The sequence below is a fragment of the Haplochromis burtoni genome, unplaced genomic scaffold (genome assembly GCF_018398535.1).
Source record: "Haplochromis burtoni strain Fernald_Lab_line unplaced genomic scaffold, NCSU_Asbu1 Contig_131, whole genome shotgun sequence".
NCBI classification, from domain to species: domain Eukaryota; kingdom Metazoa; phylum Chordata; class Actinopteri; order Cichliformes; family Cichlidae; genus Haplochromis; species Haplochromis burtoni.
In genome coordinates, this window is record NW_024582492.1 from 841,922 (window position 1) to 867,818 (window position 25,897).

Sequence of the window (25,897 nt, forward strand, 5' to 3'; positions counted from 1 at the left end):
CTGGTTTCCTCTCTTTTATCAAGCTCTCTCTCTCTCTCTCTATCTTTTCTCAGCCCCCTCACTCTTTATCTTTGTTTTCCTTTCACTTGAGCTCTCTTTGCTCTCACTCTTTTTGCCTCGTCCTTTCGTGGAAAATAGAGGAACATGAATGGACTGCTGACGCATCCTGCTTGGAGCGGTGCTTGGGTTTGATGCAGTGTGTTATGTGCATTAACTCCCTCCACCCACTCCACCCTCACCCTCCTCACTATCTTTCCCACTTTGCTCACTCCTGATCTGTCATTGTGTCACTCTACTGGCTGGCTATTTTTTTTTTTTACATGAAGCCTCTTAGAAGTTCAAGTTTACACAACTTTTTTGGTCACCAAATTCCATCTTTAGTTTTGTTTCACAGGTTGGAATGAAGTATAATCCCTATTTCTTGCTTCAGCTGCAGGAAATTAAAAGTTTACTTTGTTAAATCCATAATCAGATACTTTTACTCAACTCGGGACTGCAGTAGGACTTCAGAAGTGACTCTAAAATCAAAGAATTTCTTTAAAAGAATACTGGAAAATAAATACTGGAAAGTGAAGTACATTGTATATAATGGAGACTCTCCATCCTCTTCCACGTCATACGCCTTTGAAGGTAGTTAGAGCACTTTAAACAGGCAGGCCTTAACCCTCAATTTGAGCACAAACTGTCGCCCCGGAAAGCACACAGCCATAAAGGTCATGTTAAAAGAGGCACAATAGAGAAAACAAGACAAGCTTTACCTTCCTGATGGAAGTGGGAGAGGTAGAACAAATGAAGCAGACTGTCCTGTAACCCTCTACCTCAAATGATTTGCACGAGCCTCATGCCCATTAAACAAGGTAGCAGTGTGGGTAATTTATGCTTGGTAAAGCTAGCTGGGACACTGCTGCTAGGTGTGTGCATTCGTGTCCAAGGTAGAGAGTAAGCGTGTGAAAAAAGAGAGACAAAAAGAGGGAGGAGAGAGAAGGCACACGAGCTAGAAAAGGTCACACTGCCTGTAGCGCAGTACGTTATTCCCACTGGCACAGGAGTATAGAGCCAACTCCTATATTATACACACACAGACTTTCTCCTTGACTTCACTGCAGTTGAATATGAACAGGCTTCAATGAAGCACATGTAACAGCGAGGTGGCAGCCACAGGAGTATAGGGGAGATTTTCCAGTATTATGAAAGAAAAGCTATTTCGTCTCCTTTCCTCTGGGATTGCATAGCATCGCAGGCTTGCAGAGCATGATATCGCAGGTGTACTGCAGCTTCTTTAGTGCATTCTCCAAGCAACTGATAATGTGAGATAATGCACTTGCATTTAAACAAGCATGCTGGAGCAGTAAGCTGGACATGGAAGCTCGCAGATGTGATTTTTAGGTACAGAAGTTAAATTTACTACTGTGTGCATAACGGCACTCCTTTGTTTGTGTCGGGTGCTGCCTCTGCACTGTTCTTAAGTGTGGTGTGCCACTGTTTCATGAGCAAGTGACCCAGAATGGGTTCAGGTTGCGTTTAACCCACCCAGGACAGTACTTCTTGGACTAATGTCTAACCAGAATCATCCACTGACCCGTAGAGTGACCACCACTGCAAGGGCAGCTCTCGCCTCTTGGCCCTTATCCTGTCCATTTCTCTCTTAGCTGTCTTTTAAAAAAAAGTTCCTGCTCAATTTTTGTCTTTCTGTGGATACGCCGCTTTCTCAGTACTGATGGAGCCTGGGTCATGCCCTGCCAAATGCTGTAATGCTCCACTGACCAAAAGCGGGCAGCCTTTTGCGTTATAGTTTGATTCTGCCCCAGAATGGCCAAAACAGCCTGATAGCCGGCCAAGCTCTGCAATCACTGCAAGGTTTTCCCCAAGTCCCCCCCCCCCTGAAAAAACAATCTATATGTGTATTTTTCTCAAGCTGAATCGAGTTTAGTAGTATACTTGAATCTAAATCAGTTGTTTGGTGGTGCAAGCCAATGTTGAAATTGCAAAACTCTCTTTTTGCGGTTCAGATTATGCCAGGATATCCATGGTGGATAGTAGCTAACATCCAGGTCATATAGTGGTCTCATATGTTCACAGTTTAACATGCACTGACTTGACAAGATGGGTGTTGTCAGGCCTCACCTTCTGGACTTGCCGAACGATTACATTTTGATGAGCTGTCAGATACGTGGGACCTTCACGCTGTCATGCCAGGCCCAATCGCCTAGTGTGCGACCCCTGCCCTAACTGCTTCACACAAAGCTCTATGGAGCCAAGCGCTGCACCAGGCCAGGAGGGCACTGGTTGTAGTTTAGGGTGCTGCACGACCTACTTTGGTGCAGTTTGTCCGCCAGCATATTCAAGGGGTATATGTAATCAGTACAGAACCCATCCCCTGGGGTTAGTGCTAGCAAATCTGGGCTACGGCCAGTCACATGTAGGTCGGCAGCCTGTCTGTTAGCCTGTGTGTGTGTGTGTGTGTGTGTGTGTGTGTGTGTGTGTGTGTGTGTGAACCCTGTTTGGATGAATGACCTGCAGTATGGTGTAGCAACAATCACAATGGGATTAAAGGTTGATTGATAGATCTAATGACAATAGCATTGCCTGTGTCATTGCTGGGATCAACAATTCACAGCCCTTTGTAATCCACATATGTTTTTCTGTCAGCACGTGTAAGTCAGAAAACATTTCTCAAGGAGACAAGGGGCACGCTGTTTTTACAATTTGCTTTGTGCTTGAGAGCTATTATAAATTGTATTCATTTATTTCTCTGTGTTTATGAATCTATATCATAGTAGTGACCACCCTAACATAGTATTAGTTTTAAGTCCGTTTATTCTAGGCCATCATCCTGTACCTTAGTATGTGCTCATAAGGACACCCTAAACTCTGTGATGCTGACCTTGAGATAAAGGCCCTATTATTGGGCAGTTTGTTTTCCATTTTCATTTTAATTTCTAGGAATTAATTCTGCTAGAGATTACGTGCAATACACTTGCACTCTCTCTCTCTCACACACACACACACGCACACACACATGCAGTGCTATCAGTGTCCCAGTGAAGGCTTAAACTGCTTGGTGGGGATTTTTTTTTTTCCTTTTCAGTTTATTGGTTTTCTCATCACAAAGAGACACACACAAATCATATGCCAGCGTATCAAGAGATTATAATAGGCAGTAGGGTTTATTAGTGGCTTCCTCTTCCATCTGTTCAGGTCGTTGTTTCATCGCAGTACCTGATCTGTCTTGCTAATTTGCTTTCACTGACCTTGTGTGGCCTCCAGTCAATACAGCATAGGAATATTGATCACCTTGTGCTGTATCCCACATATTAACAGTGTTGCATTTTCATGGAATATGGTTTGGTGGCATATTTCTTTGAAACGGTTTAAGCTGGCAGGGAACTTAATCAAGCAAAGAAAAGTGGTTGAACATTTTTTTTCTTAGTAACTATTTTGCTTTTACTTTAAGACATTAGACTTTTACTGTTTTTGACTTTTCTGGCTACTTTTAATCACTCTTTTCTTTCTACCTGTCCTCTTTCTCATTTTCTTTGTTACTTTTAACACTGCTTTTGTTCTTTTTATGTTTCCTGGAAGTCTTATTTCTCCCTGTTTTGCTTTTGCTCTCACTCTCCTACTCTAAAGGAATACAGTTTACAGTGTTTTTCACGACTGGTATTTGCAGGCTTGTCTCACATTAATTGTGTTTGCTCATTCATTTTATGCTCTATATGTGTCTGTGACATTGTGGGTGCTCTCTCAAGCGAGGGCAATATCAGGTCATAGCAACTGAAGGCACAGAGTAAAAGATGGGCTTTTTTTATGATCCAGTGTTTTTCAGCATTTGAGCTTTGCTAGCAGCCATTGTCTCCAGACTAATGGGCTTCATTATGGTTAGCTGTGTTCGTACTGGCTGCCAGAGCAGGGATTAGCTCTAGTGCTGTGATAGCTGGAAGCAGAAGAGAAGATATTGTTAGGTTAGCACTGGTAACCCAATCAGCGTGAGCCAAGATAGCTATAGGATAGATAGCAGGAGATGCTTCATGCACATTTGGATAAGACTGTTGAACCTTTTTAATTTTGATTTTTCATTTCATTTTACCGGTTAAAGCCATATTCACTCAGAATAGAATTTTTAATTAAGTGCTAATTATAAATACTGATATTCCATATTAAACTTGACTTAGTATAATGTGCCAAGCATGAGCTAAAATGCCCTTGGTTCCCCATGTTTTCCTCACCATATGCTAATGCCCTCCATGACCCGCCTTGGCCACGTCATTAGTCAGCTGGCCCCATTAGGATTCATAGAGCATCCCTGTATGCGCGTTCATCACAGTGTTGCCTTGCCAACTGCCAGGTGAAAGAAATTGATTTCTCTGAGCAATGTGAAGGTAAAAAACATACTAATTCACCACAGAGAGATGAGCTTAATATCCTATAATATTTTACTTCTAAAGACCCTGAGATCCCCCTCCCTCTCCTCCATTACTTAGGTCAAAACAGAAACAGTGTTGTAAGATGTTATTGTGAAACATTACATTCTCCTATTTTGGATTTTGAATTACTTGTTGTTCATTAAATTGTTTTGGTTTTAAAATCAAATTAGAGCTATACCAGGAATTATGCACTGTATTTATAGCATATAACATACTGAAAATAGTTTGCCTTTAAATGCACATATCTCTCTATATGATCAAAATAAATCCATTACTAACATGTAATGTGGTCATGAACGACTATGCCATCATCTGAGTCATACTTTAATAAAATTTCATCTCCAATTACAAAGTAGCTGCATTTGTTTTCTGCGGTGCCCCTCTTCTTAAAATCATAGTAGCTGCTGCTGTCTTTGATGTTCATCTACGACAGGGGTAATCACAAGGATCTGTGTAGCGCTCTGTCTAAGGGAGAATTACAGGCAGTTTATGTTCACCATTGTCATCATACTGCACAGCATCATGCCCCAAAATAAACTCGCCACTGCCGCCTTGTCGTTTTTCTGCCAATTTTTGGAATCTTACGTGTGCAGTGTAGCTGGCGGGGTCAGGGTGGAGGCACACGTGTGCAAACAGGTCAGTCTCTGTAGGCGTCTTCATGATACATCAATGCCAGAAGCACAGGTAGCCCTTCATGGTGCAGAGGGAATTTTGATGCAAGACTCGGGTAAGATCAGTTGTGCAGAAAACTTGGGAAAAACTTCCACGGTCACTCTTTTCGACTTCCTGCTTCAGTGGTGAAGCAGTGGTTTTTCTGAGCAGGAGGAACAGCACGTATTGTTTGCAAGGCGGCTGCAGTGTGCTTCAAGCGGATGATGTGGACACGGTGCCATGATGACCATAACAATTGCTTTTATTCCTACTAAAGTCTGTTACAGCACAGACCGAGTGATGGCAAAAAAACAAACAAGTTTTCATTTATCCAGCAGATAAAAGGTGTCCATGTTGAGGCCAGTATTCCTTTTTCCCCCCAATGGTTTTCTAGTTCTGTGTTTGTGTTTACAAACCTTTTCATTTTGCCCCACACCAGATATCTTGGTGCAGACTACACATGATATTAAAGGCTGCTTTTCAGTGGCTTTCCAGCGATGGAAAGCAGATGATAGGTAGGTAGGGAGTAAACACAGTCTGTTTCTAATATGCATCCAATTTGGATTTCATTACCGATAGTTGCCATTCTACTTTATCTGTGTTCAAATAAACCCTGATCTGCCATGTGAACATAATGAGAATCACACACTTTATATATTTAAGTATACTTTAAGGAGCTCTGAGGTCATTGTTGTGAGGGAGTCATTTTACTTGTAGAAAAGAAACGTGGTATGTTAGAATGAGTGTGTGTACAGGAGATGATTTTTGTGTGTTGTCTTGAATGTTGACAACTCGCCACCAAGCCAAGTATTTTTCCCGTGGAGCATTCTGTCTCTCTGCCCTCTTTTTTTTTCTTTCCTTTTTTCCTTTGCATTTTTTTCCTCTTGGTACGGAGGATTTGAGAAGCCTAGCTAAGTGTGTCTAATCTATGAGTGCATCCAGCACAGCATCAAATGCTTGGTGTACCTGCGGCATCCAACAATGCAATACTTAAGCAGCTGTTTGCCCAAGCAGGTTGGAGACAATGCTGGATGGGAAGGGCTGAAAATTGAGAAAGGGACACCTGAGTGGACGTTAACATTATTGCTAAATGAGCGTGGAAGCATTAGAGAGAAAAATTAATGAGAGGAAAAGCAAATATTTGGGATGAAAGAAAGAACGCTGGGGGAAAAAATGGAAAGGAATACTGTTTCAAGGAAAAACCACATCCAGCTCATACACACTGTACAAATGGACTTGGTCCCATCTAAACTCCCGTTCCCGTGGCATTGCTTAAATTTGTTTTCTTTAGCAATGCAATCAGGGACTTCCCCCAAAGGTAAGCTGGGGTAGTGGTGGTGGTGGTGGTGGTGAGGGGTCTTGGCTATGAAAATAGGGAGGGAGGAAGCAAGCATCAGGCAGCACTTTCTAAACTGAAGTCAATAACACAACAGTCAGTTCTGTCAGAACCAGGTCCTCCCACGCAGTCCACTTACAGCCAGTAAGAAGAGCTGAGGTTAGGATGCCAATTTGAGTGCTTGAAATTACCACAACCCATGGCAACATGTGTTTATATAGGTAAAAGCAAGTAAGGAAATGTTGGTGTGCATGTCAGAAATTTGATGTCCAAGAAAACAAAATCTCAATCTCCCACTCAGGTTTGACATTTTTTCAACAGTACTTGAATCTTAAGTAGCGTTGTGGTCTTGAGTAAGAAGAAAATCTGCAGAACTTGGAAACATTGGGATAAATTAACAAGCTCAACCAAATGCTCAAGCCTTCTACACGCAAGTGATTTCACTCTACATCTGGCCCTCGTACGAAATCTTGCTAATGCAGCCATATTTGAGACACATGCACACACAGCTTTATTTTGCCTTTAATCCCTTTTCACATGTTAGCACTTCTACATAGCTTTAGGGGATTAAAACGGGTATGGCTAGCTTTCCCTGAGCATGTGTAGGAAAGCGAAATGGGTGACTGGTAAATGGTAGACATCTGGCTGACATGACGTGCCAGTGTGTCGATGCAAGTGTGCTAAGCTTACATGCTTATGAATCTGATGACGGCTACGTAATGTTACTGACATATTTGCACAGCATGGAACGAGCACGATTTGTTTGGGAGCTAGCACTTTTTGTTCACTTTTGCTGAGCAGAACGCTAAAAAAGAGTCGGTTAACAGCAGTTTTAATACCCTGTGTTCCCAGTAGTGTGCTGAAGTGCATATGCGCGTTTTGCAGGCCAATTTTCAGTTTCTGGTATGTCAGAATTTTAAGTGCATGCATATAAATACTGCTTGTTTGAGGGTTATTTTATTTTATTTCATCCTTGTGTGACAGAATGTGTTGTTAGCTAAAGGTTATCCGTGTGGTGGATTCTGTCTCAAACACAATCACATACAGTGATGCAATGAGATGTTTAAATTTCGCATGATAGCGGGGGAATAGGCTTACTGAAGAGTGAGGCTTTTCTTTAACCATGGGGATTTTGACTTTTTAAGCATGCTGAGAATTACCTTTGGATGTTACCATTGCACATGTAAAGCTGTCATGCTTACTATGTCATACTAGCGTGCATACCATTATCTCGCGCTTTTGTCTCTTGTAGTTCTTGGGGGGGTTTGGTTTGTTTTTGCTCTTTTTAAACATCCAGATATATTATAGATCCACGTTGTACACGGGCCACTGCCTACTAGTCCCCCTACCAGGTTGCATTCTGTCCGCTCTGCCAGGCCTTTGAATGATAGCATCAGTCTAGGTCACTTACACCCTGGTTGTGTTTATTGTTGTGTCTGCCTTTTCCCCCCACACCCGCCGCACACACACACACACACACACACTACACTACACTACACTACACTAACATAGAGACCTGGTTTGACACATGGATGAACAGTGGTAATTTCCCAAGGCGGACATTGATTTAACTTTCATTTTCTCGTCTCTCTTTGTTTGACATCTCGCTGAAAGTTATCATTTTGAACTTTTTCTATTATTTTAATTTACTGTATAATATGATAGATCTGAATTTCATATAGTGATAAGGGCAAAAACAAATTGTAGTGATTAGAAATGCTACAGGGGTTCTCAGTAAGTTTCTGCTTTTGAGATACGTAATGTCATTATCACAGTCCATAAAGGAACACGTGCACATGCCACTGACCTCTCTTACATCTAACTGGCTATAAAATGTTAACTCAGATGTATGTATGTAAGTTTTAAATGAGGGGCCTGCAGATGTTTTTTTGTTTTTTTTCCACACATGGCTTTGCTGACACTCGAACTGCTCTAGTTTCCTGACACTTTTCTGCTATCCATTAGTTTGTTGCTCAGCTTTACTCAGGAATAAATTACTGAGTAAATAAAATGAATAAAGCCACTAAGATGCCGAAGTTCTAATTTTCTTAGGAGAAAATATTTGATCTCACCACTTTTGTTCCCCCCATCAATTTAAAAATAACATAAACCAAACGCCTATGTACATGGGGTCTTCTTAAAATGTAGCTCAACCAGTAAGTCTGGGAAGCATGAGTGTTGACCTGGCCACAAAATTGCCTAAATAGCTTGTGATCAGTGTTGGGGAGTAACCGAATACATGGACTGGCGTTACGTATTTAAAATACAAAATATGAGTAACTGTATTCTGTTACAGTTACTGTTTAGAAAGGTGGTATTCAGAATACAGTTACTTTGTTGAAATAAATGGATTACATGGCGGTCTTTTCCTGTTTCATATGTTAGGCTATGCCCTCTCTATTTTTGGTAACACGCCGGTGGAAACCCAAACAAAACACGCATTAAGAGGCTCTAATGCCTGGGTCTCAATCTCACAGCCCATGTCAAGAGCAAGCATGTAAATATAATAATAACCTCTGCAGCCAAAAAGAGTGCCTGATGAGTCCAGTTGTAAGTAAGCTATTAAGACTCGATTGTATACTATGTTCGTGTTTTCCTCCGAAACAATAAGTTTGGTTGGAGCAGCCTTTCAACGCCTCTCTCTCTCTCGCTAGCAAAGTTGACCCAGACAACAAAGTAAAGCTAGTTTTTGGCTACGAGCCTGACACGGAACCCGACTTATTAGCCAGAGGTCCCTTTACTACAGTTCAGAGCTGCGGACCTGTTTTATATATGCGCGAGAAAAGTAACCTTCAGTAATAGTAATAAATTACACAGCAAGAGTACATTCATGTAGTTGTAAAAAGCATGATAATATATTAAGTAATCCGAAGTATTCAGAATACATTACTCTCATTGAATAATGTAACGGAATATGTTACAAAATACATTTTGAGGTATGTATTCTGTAATCTGGAGTGAAATACATTTTAAAAGTAACCATCCCAACACTGCTTGTGACTCTGACACTGTGGAATGGTAGTTTGGTGTCTGCTTTTGCCTGTGGCCGCATTGTTGAAATTGAATTTGAAGAGTGTGTGCACTACTGTCTGTTTTGAATCAAGTGTTATCCATCCTGTTTGGAAGCATAATTGTAATATCACACACCTGGTGGTGTTAAAAGCACTTCTGCTGGAAATGGTACCTTGTAAGCCAAGTGTTTCAAAGTGCATAATTGTGTGCTGTTCGTATTGTTTTCTGCAGAGTTTAATAGATTTTTACTATAAATAATGGATTTTTTTTTTAAACATACAGTTGCAGTCAGAAGTTTACATACACTTATCATGGACATGGATGTGATGGTAATTTTCAGCTTTTAATCACTTCTTTGAACTGTTGTTCTTCCAGGGTGAAATGACAGTACAGCATACATTTTTATGGAATTACAAGTTGAAATTTGTTTTCGATTTCCTCTAATCTACACAGGGCGAAAGTGTATATATACAGGCTCAGATATTTACATACACCCACACTAATATTTGGTTAAGTGTCCGTTAACGCTTAGTGCACCTCAACTGGATGCTTTTAGTTGCCAAGCTTGTTCAGGGTGGAGATTGTTGCCTCGTTTTATGGTAGAATTGGTTAGTTTGTAGCACCGGTCTGGCTTTTAAGTGTTTTCCAGTAGGGTTCAGGTCTGGGTTGTTTACCACTGTAGTGCGTTATTGTGGTTGTTTTAAAATCAAAAAGTTTCCCTATTCTTGCCTAATATAAAATTTCCGCTTCAGAAATGAGAAGGACAGCTTTTAATAATAATAATAATAATAATAATAATAATTTTTTACACTATTATTTTTCTGATACCTAACAGCTGTATATTAAACTGAACTATGTGCAGTCCATAAACTCATGCTATATATTACTAATATATACTATATATTACTAATAATAGTAATATTACTGATACTCTGGGCCATATTATACCGTTCACGGTAATACCGATATAATGTAAGGCAATGATTTAAAAAAAAAAAAGAAAAAAAAAAAGAAATATCGCGATAGAATATGGAATAGGGGAGACCGGGGATAGTTGTAACATTTTTGACATTTCTGTCTGTAAATTGAAGCTCTTTTAAGGTAGTGGATTCAAAATGTAATGCAAAGTATTTACATGTCTCTGCTATTAAATAGTGCAGCTATTTTCTCTGCAGCACAATTACCCATTGCATGGTATGGTCTCAAACACAAAGAGTGAAATGTTACAATTAACCCCATAGTGGGGTATAGAATTGAACATATCCTGGGGTGAAATGATCAACACCAATAGTAAATAAGGGTTAACTAACAAAACCATTAAACATGTTATCATTTGTTTATTTCAACACATGAAATGCACTTACTTATCCAATTTAATGTAGCTGTGTGTGCACAAACCTGTGACAGTAGAATGACAGCAAATCTAGCTTTGAAGCATATTCCTAACACCCAAAAAAGACAAAATTATGGAATTATTCTGCAATCCTGAATATTCGTCATAATTTTGGTTAGGTCTTCAACCTTAAGACTTTGATCCTACATTGCTCAGTGGCGCTATATAACCTACACTATCTCTGGATACCGAATTAAGTTGAAGCATTAAACTCGTTAAACAAGAACTGAAAAAATTAGTTGGGTCTCATCTCCATCATCGCAATTCACCATATTATCCTTTTATATCGATGTTTGCTACCTTGGCTGATGGTTTTGCTATACAGTGCTTCAGTAAGATGGATACCGAGGAAGATCTGTTTCTTGCACCCAACTCCTGGATTGTATTTCCACTACCAGTTAGCTCTCCTTACTGAGTCCATCTCTGACACAGAGGTCTGCATAATGTATGTGTGGGAACACAAACAGTGGAGGAATTGTGTTGCCAATGGCATTAACCGCATATACAAATGCGACCAGTGAACCTCTCTCTGCTGATGTCGTTGCCCCAACTTGTTTAATATAAGTTAAAGTAATAGTGTGGTAAGTTGTAACATCTGCATTATTGTTACAACTAACCCAGACTGTTGCTGTTACAACTGACCCAGACTCCTATAGCCATGAACTAGCTAACATTACAGCCAACGGCTAAAACATTAGCACTAAAGACCTACACAGAATATATCCCCATAGACATACAAATAACATAATTTAAGTTTGATGAGTTTAACTGCAAAGCAGATAATGCTATTACAAATTGAAATAAAGTAGAAAAACTTACTTTTTGGCATACAAATTACTTTTTTTCGTGTTAAATTGTCTGTGTTTGACAAAATGTGCTGATTTTTCACATGTGATAGCAGAACTGAGTTGGGCATGCACAGGATGAGTCACATCATTTGAAACTTAGCCCTGATTGGAGAAATTGGAAGTGTTACAACTGACCCACGTTACAACTATCCCCGGTCTCCCCTATAAGTTTAAAAATAAAAAGAGGAAAGTGATGACTGGACAAAAGTCACAGCAATAAAATGATGTCAGCCTGAAACTTACCTTAAATATTAAGAATCGCCGGGAGAAGCTAAATTGTCTTTCTGTGGATATAGTTGCTGTAGTTGCATAGTTCCCTATGCAGTGTGTTCGGGAGTGCAGGCGGTAAGCAGTTGTAACGGGTTCAAACTCAAATTGGCGATTTAAAAAAAAAAAAAAAAAAAGCACTGTTGTCCAAGAATTTGTGCTTTTCCAAGTATGGCCCAAATATTTACTATATGTGCTTACCCAATATGAGTAAAGTTACTAGCATGAGACAACCTAACCTTCCATTTAGCTGATCTGTCTTTGAGTACTGTGTACCTAAAGGTGGATCTGCTAATGAAGTCCAGGTGCAAGGGTGGCTCTTATCTCATTTATTTGACACACGCTGATTAGATAAACTCCTGTGTGCAGGGTACTAGTCAGACTGGTCAAACCGCGCAGCTGAAGATGGAAAATTGAGAACAAATTATATTTGCCAATGAATCATCGTTTGCAGGCCAGCAACAGACTAACTGCATGGCTCATAAGTAAGCATGACTTGATTCAATCTGTCCTACCCCCTCCATCTTGCGCTCACACACAATCACACACCAACACCCACCTCAATTCCCTATCTAATTTGTTTGATCGTCACTTGCCATTTATGTGATTGAATATGCGGCGAGCTTGAATTGGATTGGCAAAACTGACGGATGATTATGCAATGATTTGTCTCAAGAGGTGCTCTCTTTTATGCAGCTGAATGGGGTCATATCATTTCCGATTTTATATATGTGATCTCTGGCTACCTGTTGCCACGAAAGATTCATTTTAACTGGCTTTAATGTGACCTCTAATAGTTGCCACACTGCAGTCTTGTGTATAATTTTCCACTTAAACCTGACTGTGCTTTTATGGCAGCCCTTTAGAAATGACATGTGAATCTAGAATAAACGTGTTCAGAGCAGGAACGTCTTCCTTCTGCCCAACTCCTGGTGGCCTCCAACCTGTAATGTCGACTCTTTAATGCAACACTAGTCTATAGCAAACAGGAGTACCTCTTCAGCAGCTCATCGCTACCACTCTTCTCGCACTCAAACTTCAACCTCTGCCTAACAACTCTCCAACCAGCCCCGCAACTAGGCACTGCCTCTCGATTTGACAAGCACACAGAAATTGACAAAAAGCCATGTTGAAAAATCCTCTGTCGGCGCTTTTCCTCCCCTTTTTCTCACTCTCGTTCTTATACTCTGTCAGCACAAGCATGGTCTGGGAGGACAGAAATGGCTTTTTGAGTGACACAGGCTGGCTATGCCATTTGCCTTGTCAACTAGTGAAAGAGGATAGAAAAAGAGGTAGAGACAAATGATGATGGCCTGGCCGTGATTGCCCCGTGCCCCATCTCTCTGTCACTTGCCATCTCTTCCCCCCTGAGGTCATTGAGCCATAATAACGTCGCCACTATGCCGGTAGGTGTAGAAGTGTTTGTCTCAGTGCCTTGGAAGTTTTTTTTGTTTGTTGTTGTTGTTGGGTTTTTTCCCCCTCCCTTCTTCACTCGCAATATAACTTTGTATTAAAGATTTTTTGTCGGTACGCTGAACACTTTTTCAGTTATTACTTGGAAATTATATCTCTCTTGAAGTGAGAGGAAATTCAAGTAGGTACTTTGGGCCAGTCATAAATAATGAACCAAACCGCCTCACAATTTCTTTCTGTTGATCACCATGTCTAAGTCTTGCCTGGTCTCGTGGGGATGTTGCTATTGCTGTCAGTCTGCACTCTTTTTTGTCTTCCATCTAGCCTCCGTTCATCTGTTCTTTAAGGCTGTCGTCGTCTACAACTGGCAGTGCTTTAAGATGTCCAGTAACACCACTGTTTTCCTGACAGATCACTATCATTGCACTCGGTTGCAGTTGGGTCACTGCAGCCACAGAATCATAAATATTTAAAATTCCATTATGAAATCTTAAATTGATTCATAAAGCTGCTGCAAGTGGAGTGAAGAAACAGCTGCTCGTGTGATGGATATTACTGCAGAGTATCACTGTAGAGATGTTTCATAAGTCATTGTCTTTTACTTTTACATGTATGTCATCGCCCATAGTGATAAGCCGCATTGGGTGGAAATAGTAAATGGGATTGATTGAGTGTTGTTAATGAGTCATCTACCCCATAGAGTACATCACGCTTATAAATCGAGCCAGTCCTGAGGCTTTTTCTTTTATGGTGGGGGGTAGGGGGGTTCTTCCCCCATGAGAATGTATCCACTGTTAACTACACTGGGGAGAAAAAAACATAGTTTTGTAATGTAGTGGAGGAAAGAGTGTTGTTTTTTTTTTTCATTGTAAAGCGAGCAGCTTTACAATTGTGTGTTTGAAAGCTGAAAAAAAAGAAAAACCTCCATGTGATTAAATTACAGTTGCATTAAATCATTTTCATGATTAGAGCCGTTACCTGCAGTTTATATTATACGATGAGCTGCACTGGTCAGCTGAACAATATGAGCTACCACTTTAGCGTTTACCTTTTATTCTCCTTGTTATTGTTATAGGTTTTTTTTGAACCTCCTATATTTCTTTGTTGCTATACTGTTCATTGCTCATTGATTGCAGAATAGTGGCTTTACTTCATTGGTTATGCAGTCAAAGGTGTACGTGTGAATGGATCTGGAAAAACCACGCTGTCATTTTCTGAGGTAATGTGGCTTAATGTGGTCTCCAATCATTTCGACCACCCCTGAATTTGCTCAATGTGACTTGACTGCTCCCGCCAAGCTTTTCACTGCTTTAGGCAGCGACTTGAAGATTTGAACTGCTGTGGGTTTCCTGTACCCTTGGGTCTTGACAAGTTGAGCATCTCAACACACAGCACAGTGTAGCTCTGGGAACTAAGTGAAAAATGCTTAAAAACAAAAGGACAATATCCAGTGTTGGCAGAGAGCCTCGTTTTTTTTGTAAAACCCCTTTGTATCTATTCACAGCTATGGTAGCTACATCATGGTGTTATATTGACAGAAAAGAAAATTGTTGTAAACTAATGATTTTCACAGATGTGTGTGTGCTTTTAACAACCATTCAATAACTTAGAGCTCAGTTCAATTTGTTTCCCCACCTGTACCCTCACGACACCCAGTTAAGGGGAATTATATGATATTAGCAATATTACAAATGTAGCTCAATATTCATCGACCCGAATGCCATGTCCCCCCTTCCTTAAAAATGAGATGGATTGTAGTTATTGCTGTTGTTGATTTTAATAACCAGGCTGTTAGGGCCAGTGTGGAGCTTTGCTCTTTCTCAGCTATGTCTTGTGCTATGCAAGGACTGTGCTGTTCTTTCATCTGGATAACAAATAATCTATAAACTAATTTAGCTACAGGTTTAGCATGATTAGTTTTCCTGACCCTTGTAGTGTTACCTTTTTATCTTCAAGCCCTCTTTGAAGCTGTCGCTTTTATCATATATACTTTGTTAACCCTTTTTTTCTCGTTACACACAATTCAAAAAAGCAACCCTTCCATTCAAAAATGTAATGAATTTCATAGCAAAATGGTTTGTTTTTTTTGTTATAAGTAATGCAATATTCACTTGTAACTGTTTCAGATTGTGGATTTTGAAAGATTTGTTTGTTACTCAAGGGATCAACCATCCTGACAACATTACTGAGCTATCAGACCAGATTTGGCGACATACACTGATGCTGCACCTTCTTGGGTCATCATTACTCTGGCAAAGGTTTTATGCTGCACAGTATTGCTGACCCTTTGATTGTATTGGGGCCACGGGTTCTGTGATTTGTAACTGTTGCACATGTATTGGCTTTGAGGTGAAATCAAAGAAAAACCATCACAAAGATCAACGAGCATCATGAAGGCCTGCAGGTTCCAACCAGGCTGCATTTCAATTTCATGCAGTTTACTACAACCTTTTCATGAATCTGATTAATGTTACAAAAGGCACTATTCGGTCTTAGATTCACTAAATTCAATGGTAAGATCTACTACTTGTTGAAGGGCTCTTTATGGCAAAGTAGCTGCCACCATGATAGAGTGATTCAAGTCATTCTTTGGTTTCTCATGTGAAGTCGCTGGCAAAAAGATGGATTTGTTTTTGATAATACTTCAGTTAAACTGCTATGTGTAGTCAGCAATACACAGTATGATAGTCTACAGTAGATTGTTTTGGAGGACAGCAGCAGATTCTGCCCTGATCGATTCCTTGTTGACCTTTGATTTCTTTCTCTCAGTCTCTACTCTGACACGTTTTCTATGAACTCTTAGTTTTTCAAAGCCGTTCTCTAAAAAGAAAAGCTGTTCTTCTTATATTTAACTTTCTCAGTGCAGCCAGTCACTTAGACTGTGAACAGAACTCTGGCTTTAATCCTTTTCTCCCCACTTTTTTTCCCCCCTTTCGAGATGCACGACAGACAGAACCATCTGCATTTAAACTGGGGTATAGTAGACAAAACAAAGACAATAATGCGGTCTGTATGCATTGTTTGTGAAATTCATGCAAAGGCAGAATTGCTCTGACCCTTTGGGGCATTGACATTGGACCTCTGGGAGCATCCTGTATTGTTGGGTGCCAAGACATTAACAGTTTGCTCTGGTGACGTCCACTGTGGGTTTGGCTTGTTCTAGCATATCCTACGTATGCTCAGTTGGATTGGGATCTGGGGATTGTAGAGGGTAGATGTTTCTGAGCAGTTCTTGGTGTATGATGGGGCACGTTGTCCATCTGGGGGAGGCTGACACTGCCTGTGTTTGGAGAAGTGTGGAACATGTTAAAGTTAGATTCACATTAAAGTTGGATCAAGGTTTACATTGATTACATTTTCAATGTTTAACATTTTATCTGTCAGTGGTTTTTATATTGTGGCTAATCAAATCATTTCCTACCACTTATTCGTATCTAGGTGGTAGGGGGCAGGAGTCTAAGTTGAGATGCCTCCAGCTCTTCAGGGGAAAGTGAGGCAAGCTGAGAGATATAATCTCTTCAACATACCCTGGGTCTGCTCCTTCTTCTCTTCTCGGTTGGCTGTATCTACTATATTTCCATGAGGCTTTATAGTTACAATCCAGAACCACCTTATTAAATGACTACTTATGAAATAGGTTAAAACTGTGTTCTTGTTTTTCTCCATTTTCAACAAATACCACATGATGTGAAGAGAGTTGATCTGCGCTTGAAAGGCAAGTGATGCCAGGGCCTAATAACAGACTCATTAAAAAATAACATGTAAGACTTCTATGTTATCGTTTCTCCCATCTTTTTTACTTGAATAGTATTAGTATCACGTGGCTTACTATTCCCATGTTTCTGTTTCTCCTATTCAACTCTTTCCACCAGCTTTCCTTCATTCATGTCTATCATTAGAGTAGTGATGCATGGGAAATGTCAGTTATCTATTGATGAAAGGAAAACTCTTTAATTGGCATCAGGCAGGTTTAATGATGGGGATCATGCTTGCTTGCTTGACTGTTAATGGCTCTGGCCATTTGAAAAACTGTTTGACTTTTCCCCAACCTCCTCACCGATAGACAGCAGCCTGCCACTGACAGTGATGCATGGGACCCCCTGAGTCACATTGATCACCCTTGGGAGAGTCAACACACTCACAAAGACGCACACAAACACATTCCTGTCCAGCTGGTATGTTATAGCTCGATGCAAGCAACACCAGCCGTTGCAGAAATAGGTCACAACTCCCAAAGAACAAATGTTAACCTTTATTTCTACAGGATGCTGAGTTTGTACATTGACATTGTAAAGCAGCATAAAGCCCTTTTCAGACATGTACCTCACTTGTCTGTTAAAATGACAGCATTCTTCTACGGTAATGACTTCACGGTTTAATTCAGATATACGCAGTAGATGAGGAAGAGAGCCATGCAGAAATATGCATTTTTCTCATACTTGCCTCTCTGTGAACCCTGTCTTCACAGTCCCAGTTCGGCCGAATGATAAAATCTCTGTCCAAGTCAGCCAAAAGGCTGCAAAGGTCCTCTGAAGTCTGCTGATGCCTGGCCTTTTTTTCTTAGTCTTTTCTTTCACCGGGGAGTCGTAATCGTGTCCTTTTATGCTTCAGAATCTGGCATCACAAGTTCACCCGCTTCTCCTTAGATTTGAAAGAAATTGACTGTTTGCTTCAGGAACAGGATGTCAGGCCAGGGTGAAGCACTCAAATCTGAAAGACCGGAGCGTACGCTAGTTGATTTCCTGTAGTGCCAGTAAAAGATTTGTTTTCCTCAAAGCAGCTATGTCTATAACTGTAGATGCTGGGCATGTAAGGAAGTAGAGTGAGTGAGTCCCCAAAGTCCTTCTGGCACCAAATTGTTTAGACAGCCAGATTGAGACTCACTCGAGCTCTGCAGTGAGCACTCTGGACAGCAATATCCTGCCAGGGTGAAGCCAATCCTCACCTTACACCATACAGCAAATTGACTGTTTCTTTCTTTCTTTTAACATTTCCACCTATTTGAAGTTCTTGCACAGAAACAAGTCATTTATAGCTGTACAAACAAGCCCTTCCTTTTTTGATCCCTTTATACTACAGATATGTTTACATATTTAAACAATTAATAATACAGAATCGTTTTTCTGTCATGCTCCTCTTACCTATTTATCCTGACCCTGTGATCTGACAATTATTGAACTAACCTACTTTGGAATTTGTTGGTGCCAGAGCTTTAGCTGTACAGTCAATAACCCATAGCCATAGGCACCCCACATCAGAAAATGTTTGTTGTTTTCAGGCTACCATTGTCTGTATTACAGCCGTGGATATGTTAAAAAATAATAAACAGAGTAAGTTTAGAAAAAATGTAGCCTATTAATATTTGCAGATATTAATAAAAGAACAGAAGTAACATCAATATGTTTCCGACATTTGATGGTTGGAGACCTATTTTACCCACTCTTCCTCTCATTACATTTTTTTTATGAAGTGTGGACTACATAAATCATCACTTTGGTCACTCACCTGTGTTTGAAATTGGCTGATGTTCTTTCCATGTGAAGATTTTTTTATTTTTTTTTTTTAATTATAGGCCCCCGTTAACAAAGTATTTAGATCTCTGCCTGATCGGTGCCATTAAGCAATCAATAGTGGTTTGTTTAATTCATTCATTTATTCTTGTCTGTCTTTCTTGCTCTCTCTCTCTCTCTCTTTCTCTCTCTCTGGCTGTCGTTCTTTTAAAGGTGATCTATATTTATAGATTTCTCCTGGAACCAGTTAGCTCTTTCCTCTCCTGATTCCACCACAGTAACCCGCTAGCATACATGACCTGTTTTAAACTCAGGGAACCTTTGTTTTCACCTGTGGATAGGTTTTAAACACTAAAAAGAGGTGTCTTTTCTTAAAATTGCCTCATTTATCTGTAAAGAACTGTAGTAGGATTGCCTGCCAAAAAAAAAGAATTTAATTTGAGGGTTTTGCAAATTCCCCTGTTTCCCAGGCATGCTGTGTTACTGTTTCCCATTAACAGCAGTTTATGGACCTGCCGTGTACTAACAGTAATGGACTAAGGAATAATTTTTTACAGGTTGACGGTGGCCACAACACTAGAGACATGATGCTAGCACATCCTAGCACGTTTACAGCTTATCCACACTAAAATACTAATCCCAGGTGTCTCATACTTACTTGCGCTCGCACATGTTAAAGTTCCCTTTTACATGCTGTTGCTTTAGTAAGTAATCACAACTATAAAACATATTATGTATAATTTAACTTAGTAGCAGCTTTTTCATTATTTGTCGACAGCTGGGTTCAGTTAGCAGTTTTGATAAATGACCTGCTCAAACTGTATACCTTTATGAAACTTTAATTGAGGTGTAAATCTGAACAAATTTCTGTGTGTATGTCTGGCTTGGCCGTGCACATGTGCCATATAAGCTCCTTGTGCCCTCTTAGAAAAATGATCAATATAAGCGGGAATGCGTGGGGAATTATTGAGAGATGATGGACTTTTGTTGGATTGGGGTGCTCTACCCACAAATGGAGTCTTCACGCAAGAGTGGGCTCGGAGCACTGAAGCTGACCAATTCAAAGCTTGGCTTTTTCTCCTTAAATCCTCATGTGTCCATGAAAAGGACAGTTTGTCCTTTTCATGTGACATTCATGACTCTGAATTAAGTGTCTGAAGGCTGTGATTTCTTTTAAGTGAATAGGGAAGGTTTGGAATATGAAATAAGGTATAGGGATTATCTGATTACTCCTTTCCCCCCCCTGCCCACTTTGCACCTCAATGTAGGGCTTAGGACCACTCATTGCTCTAAGAAGGTTTGATGTTTTTGCCCCTGCACACAAAGGAGAACACACATATGTGCACATTACACACCTCCGCATCACTTCTTCAATCTTCACCAAGGCTCAGTTTGATAGATGGCTTATTCTGCTGGATGAGCAAAGGGTATGTGGGAGTGACTTAAGTGTTCCTTTTTGTTTCTAACACAGATTCTATCCATTTGCTTGCCTCATTCTTTCTGAGTCAAGGTCACGAGGGACATTAAAAGATATGTGGACAAAAAGTGATGCTATTAATCAACGTTACAGTAGCATTGCTACTTAAGAACTATTGTTTTTTTTCTGGTTGGTTGGGTCTCTCCCCCCCCCCCATGAATATATTTTATAGATACAGACACTCGGAGACTTGAGTCTGCAGCTAAGTGGTAGAGTACTACCACTATAAAAGCAACCACCTTCTAGTGGCTTAATGAAAATAAAGAAAGACATTCCTATATGTCTGCCAGTTTGGTTTTCCGGTGTTCTGTGCATTACAGAGCCCTCTTTGATAAACAGACTTTTTGACTCATTTTCCTCTTTGGCAGCCGCTCACACACAGCAGCGGCGGCCTAGAGTACACTCTGAACATACACTATATTTGTTAGTGACAAAGCCTCGGGCTTTAAACTTTTATGACCAAAACTGGTAATTTCACTCATAAATGTAAATCTCTATGGTGATAACTGTGATCTCAGTAATTGGATCATGCACTAAAACTGAGATGTAAGTTGTGACGGAGCTGCTGTCAGTGATGATTGAAAGCTCTGATTAGTAGATTATTCTCTTGTGTGCCTTGCATAAATGCCTACAGGAAGCTGTTTTGGATGCATAGCACATAATGCATTGCTAAAACAAGCTTTTTACCCGCCACGTTCGACCTCATGGGGTCTAAAACGGCTCACAGAGAAACGGGCACACCCTGTTCTCTGTACCTTGTGCTTATTTAGCCACTGGCGTTTTTCCCTCCAGGTGTTTAAAACATCTTTTGTTTGGATCCCTTTGCATGCCAGGTTTTAAACTGCCAGCCCACTGTATTCCTTCATTTTCTTTTTAGTGTGGGTTTGGCCCTGACATGATGTGTCACCAACTGCGGTTTAGTTTTGTTGTTTTTTTTTTTCTCCTCACTTTCAAACAGCTAAGTGAATTCAATCTTCTGCAGTTTTAAAACATGCCCTTGGGCCATGGTTTCACTTCAGTTGTACCAAATGGCTTTGTGTTTTGTACTGGTCAACGAGTGCACATGTGTATTTACTTGCACACGCGCACACACACACACACACGCTTAGCTTTGTGCGTATGCGTAGTTTGCTTTTTCTTTTCTGTCCACTGTGTCGACACAATCCCAGCGTTTATGAGATTACCAGAGCCCATTTGTGTTCCGACGGGAGCCATCTTGGCTCAGATGAGGCCTCCGCTGGGAACCATCTGGGCTCTACTCAAAGCAGTTTCCACTCCGCCTCCCCTGTCCTCTGCACATTGTGACCAAAGCTATTTACTTTGAAGGAAAGAAGAACTTTGAATTCTGTCTGTGTCTTTGTGAAACTCTTGATGCTTTAGATCAAGCTCCAAAGCTCGTGGGTGGCACTTTTCCTCCGCACAAAATACAGATAATGAAGTATGTTGGTTGCAGGAATCATTACGTGATCATTTCTATAAAATGTATCGACTTCATGTAAATAATAAATTCTTCTATAAATTGACAAAAACATCAAAAAGTCCTGTGACAAGTTGATAGATTTCAAAACAGTCTAAGGTATTTGAGCCTCATTAATGGTAAGTAAGGCATTTCAGGTAAAGGTGAATAACAGATGAGAGTATTATTATAAAAAATAACAATCTAAAGCAGAATGCGAAGACAAGGTGGTGATAGATTCTCTTAATTGGGAGTGACTGCTCAATGGATAAAGGAGCTGTTGTTGTTCCATTTTTCTGCTCTGTAGTGCTGTGTGCCACATATTGCGCTAACGGTAGTATTAGGCTTCAATCCTGCCATTGATTTTAAGCCTCTTTTATCTCTGCCCCCTGCCTGGTGAAATGTCAGTTCAGTTTTACATATGCTTTCATGTTTTTGTGGTCACTCAATATACGCATTTGTTGTTTATTTTGACTTCAGTCAGGGAATAACATTCTTAATAATCCTTTTCTATTGATTGACTAATTAAAGTTGAACTGTCTGGGTATAGTCCTTTTGATTATGACAGGCTGGCGTGTGTGATTGTAGCCTGCTGTCTTTGCTGGTGCTTTCCATTCAGCTCATGTATCCTGTAATATTACTGACATTTCTCAGTAGGTCTGTTTGGTGGTTATTAATGCTGTGTGCTGTTACAGCATCCCTGTAGGCAAAGACAAGAGTCATCTTGTCGTCATCAGCTCAGGCGGGCTCATTTTCTTTGCATAAGGTTGGCAGTATGTGGTAAATGAAGTTTCACATGTAAGTGGTCCAGGAAAGCACACAGACGAATTTGTTGTTGTGACTGAAAAAGTGTTTTCTTAGGATCACTTTGTTTTCCTTTTGCTTTTTTTTTTTTAACATCAGTTCTCGTTACAGATGGTTGATCCGACTTACTCGACTGTGTATTTTCTCCTCACGTTGGTGATATTCATCACATTTAATAGTTTCTACACGGCCTGGAGAATTATATTTTCCTCCAAAATATGATAATTAGAGAATAATTGTGGATTATGATTCTCTGAGGCAATAGAACATTCCAGTGTATAATTCCCCCCGTGGAAATATTATTCCATCTCTTAGTGTGCCTGTCTTTATAGCTCAGATCGAGATATTTTTTTTCATAACTGAATGTTTGCTAGAATCTCCTGCCAAGTAAAGGACCGGTCAGAGTTAAAGAAAAATGGGTAGCCAAAAGGCTTTCATTCATTCTGTTGAGCACACTAGAGTTGCCCTCGTATCTCCTGGTTTGTGCTTTTTGTTTTTTTGCCCCCCACAGCGAGCATAAACACTTTTTGCTTTGGAGCTTTGCGTGCTCCGATCATAACTTCTAGAAAACTTCTAGTCGAGTTTCTATTTTTCCTTCAAATTGGATTTTTTCCCAGCTATGAGTGTTGCTTTTAGTTGTCAGCATTGTTTTATTTTTGTTTTTGCATTTGCTGCGTTAATGGAAGCTGGTAACAGTTAAGTTGGCTCTTTTCTTCCAGCACTCGCCCACTTCCCCATTTGACATTTGGATACTCAGAGGACCGGTGCTGCTCTTATAGCCTAGTTATGTAACTGCTTCTCCACTTAGAGGAGGGAAAAAAAAGATAAAATGGGGTTAGTATCTGAGATGGCAGCGAGGAAGACAGAAAGACAGTAATGAAGATTTTACAGAGGCGGATGAGGTACGAGTGAATTTAGACTCCATTGCTGTCCTGGGAGGGCAGGCCAATGTTTTAGCTGCTCGTTTTACATGTTAAAAACAAGTACTGCTGTGTTTTTATTAGTTGGTAGGAAACAGGTTGTTTTCTGTAAATATGAAATTGTTCAGCATAGTTTGCCAAGTTTGAAAACAAGAGCCTCATTGATATGCCACTGTACCAAGTAGAAATGGACCGATCCGATATTACGTATCGGTATCGGTCCGATACTGACCTAAATTACTGGATCGGATATCGGAGAAAAATAAAAAATGTAATCCGATCCATTAAATATCACGAAAGCACCTCACAAAACTTGCAACACGCCGTAACTCACCTCAGAACGTTAGCACGTCGGAGCAGTATGCATCACGTGATAGAGCGGCTGTGGCATGCGGGACCTGTCGGTGGTCTGGATAGCATTTGGAGCTTCGCTAGCAACCCGGCATTTCATCTCCGACAAAGTTATCCCCGAGAGAAGTAAAGCAAGTGTGTAAGTCCATCTCTGAATGTTTGTAAAGCATTCCTGCGTTAAGCTTAACAAGCGACTGCCTCTTCTTGCTGCTACTTCAATCATGAAACTGCTTAATGATCAGCTGATCGGCTTTTCTGTCGCGAGTCCGTCTCTCTTGTTTGTTTTTGGCCCACTTTGCACCAGAAAGAGGAAACCAGCGGCTGAACAACAGCAGCACGTTTAAGCTTGATAAGCTGTTGTTAGAATTTATTTAATATTACTTTCTACACCAGGATCTTTTTCTACGTAGCTGACGGCTGGTAACTGTGCAGGGGCGGATCTAGCAAAGTTTAGCCAGGGGGGCCGATAGGGCATTAACAGGGAAAAGGGGGCACAAAGACATACTTTTCTTTCTTATTCTCATTTAAAATGTCTAGCTTTTAATAAATAATTATCTGACACCCAAAGTTTTAATTTGATGTAAAATGAATAGAAGTCAATTACTGTATATAGTAACTATTAAGTCTAATATACCCTAGTAAGCTATAGTACTTTTTCCTTTGGGAAGGTACCATCTGTGCAGTCTGCAATTTTGTTGAAGAAAGATGTTGAATCTATTTAATATTTCTTGAAAAATAATTGATTTCTGTGCATTTTTTTTCACACTGCATCAAATTAAGGTTGATTACGTCGATTAAGCATCATGAGGTGGAGCGTGAGGGGTGGTTCCCTATTTTTTATTTATTTATTTTTGTTGTTGCTGGGAGTTGGAACCCTATTAGTTAGGTTGCTTAATATTTACGCTAAGTACTCTTTAAAATACCAGAATAGGGAGGATGGTGTAGGTTTAAGTTTATTAGATTGATCAGTATTGCTGAACTATGAAATATTTTTTTTTGCATACAGGTATAACAGAATAGCTTTAGTGTAGTTGTTGTTTTAAACTTGAGTATGAACTTATACAAAATGCAGCAAGATATTTAAAAAAAACTGTTTTGTTGATTAAAAAAAACCACTATATCGGATTGATATCGGTATCGGCAGATATCCAAATTTATGATATCGGTATCGGACATAAAAAAGTGGTATCGTGCCATCTCTAGTACCAAGTGGTGTTACATTACATTATATCGCTTTTGAACAAACCCTTGATGAAAACGCTTTATCCAAATATAACTGGATCCAGAAAGTGGAAATATGTGTCCCACTGTTATATGAATAGCTTGTCAATTTTATGCTTAATAAAAGAACAGATTATACATTCAGTAATAAAAGCTTCTTTTTTTAACTTCAGCTGAGAACAAGGCAGAGCAGTTTACAAACTTAATTCCCCTCAGATTTCCCTTGTGACTGCAGGGCTAAGCAGTCCAAGTCTTAATCGCTTGACTACGTCCTATCTCCTCAGCACACCTGCCCTCTCACTTTCTCGCTGACTTTAGGCTTTAGAGTAAAGAAAAATGCTATTGATTTTTTTTTTTGTCCTTTTTCTTTCGCCTCCTGGTCGTCCATCATTTATGAAACAAAAAGTAATGAATAGATAATTAGCCTGAATAGGCAGAATTTGGTTATAGTCCATCACGGGCAATGTTGTGAAATCTTTCCTACTTTGTCAGCAGGGTTAGCTAATTTGGGTGCCCTCATTTGTTTACTTAAGGGAATGGCAACTTAGCTGTCACTAATTGAAAATGATTTGCGTTGTTTAAAAAAAAATAGGATGAAGAAATGTGGGCTCTTAATTAAGGTTGAAGTGCATATGCAACACTAATTTAAAGCCTCTAATAGCCTCCACTGTTTGTGCAGGCCAATCACAGGCCCAGTGATTTCTAAATAGACACGTTATTGAAAGCTGACAGTCATGCTTAATTGAAAATGTCAAACACTCAAGTTATTCTGAAAGTGTACTTAGACGAGCAGTCGCTGCTGGTGCGGGCGGGG

At 40.1% G+C, this 25,897-nt stretch overlaps 1 protein-coding gene across 1 annotated transcript in view; it reads left to right on the plus strand.

The window, feature by feature from the left end:
• Positions 1–25,897, plus strand: part of snd1 (staphylococcal nuclease and tudor domain containing 1) — a 187,530-nt gene that overhangs the window by 84,988 nt on the left and 76,645 nt on the right. The gene's annotated exons all lie outside the window — the stretch shown is intronic.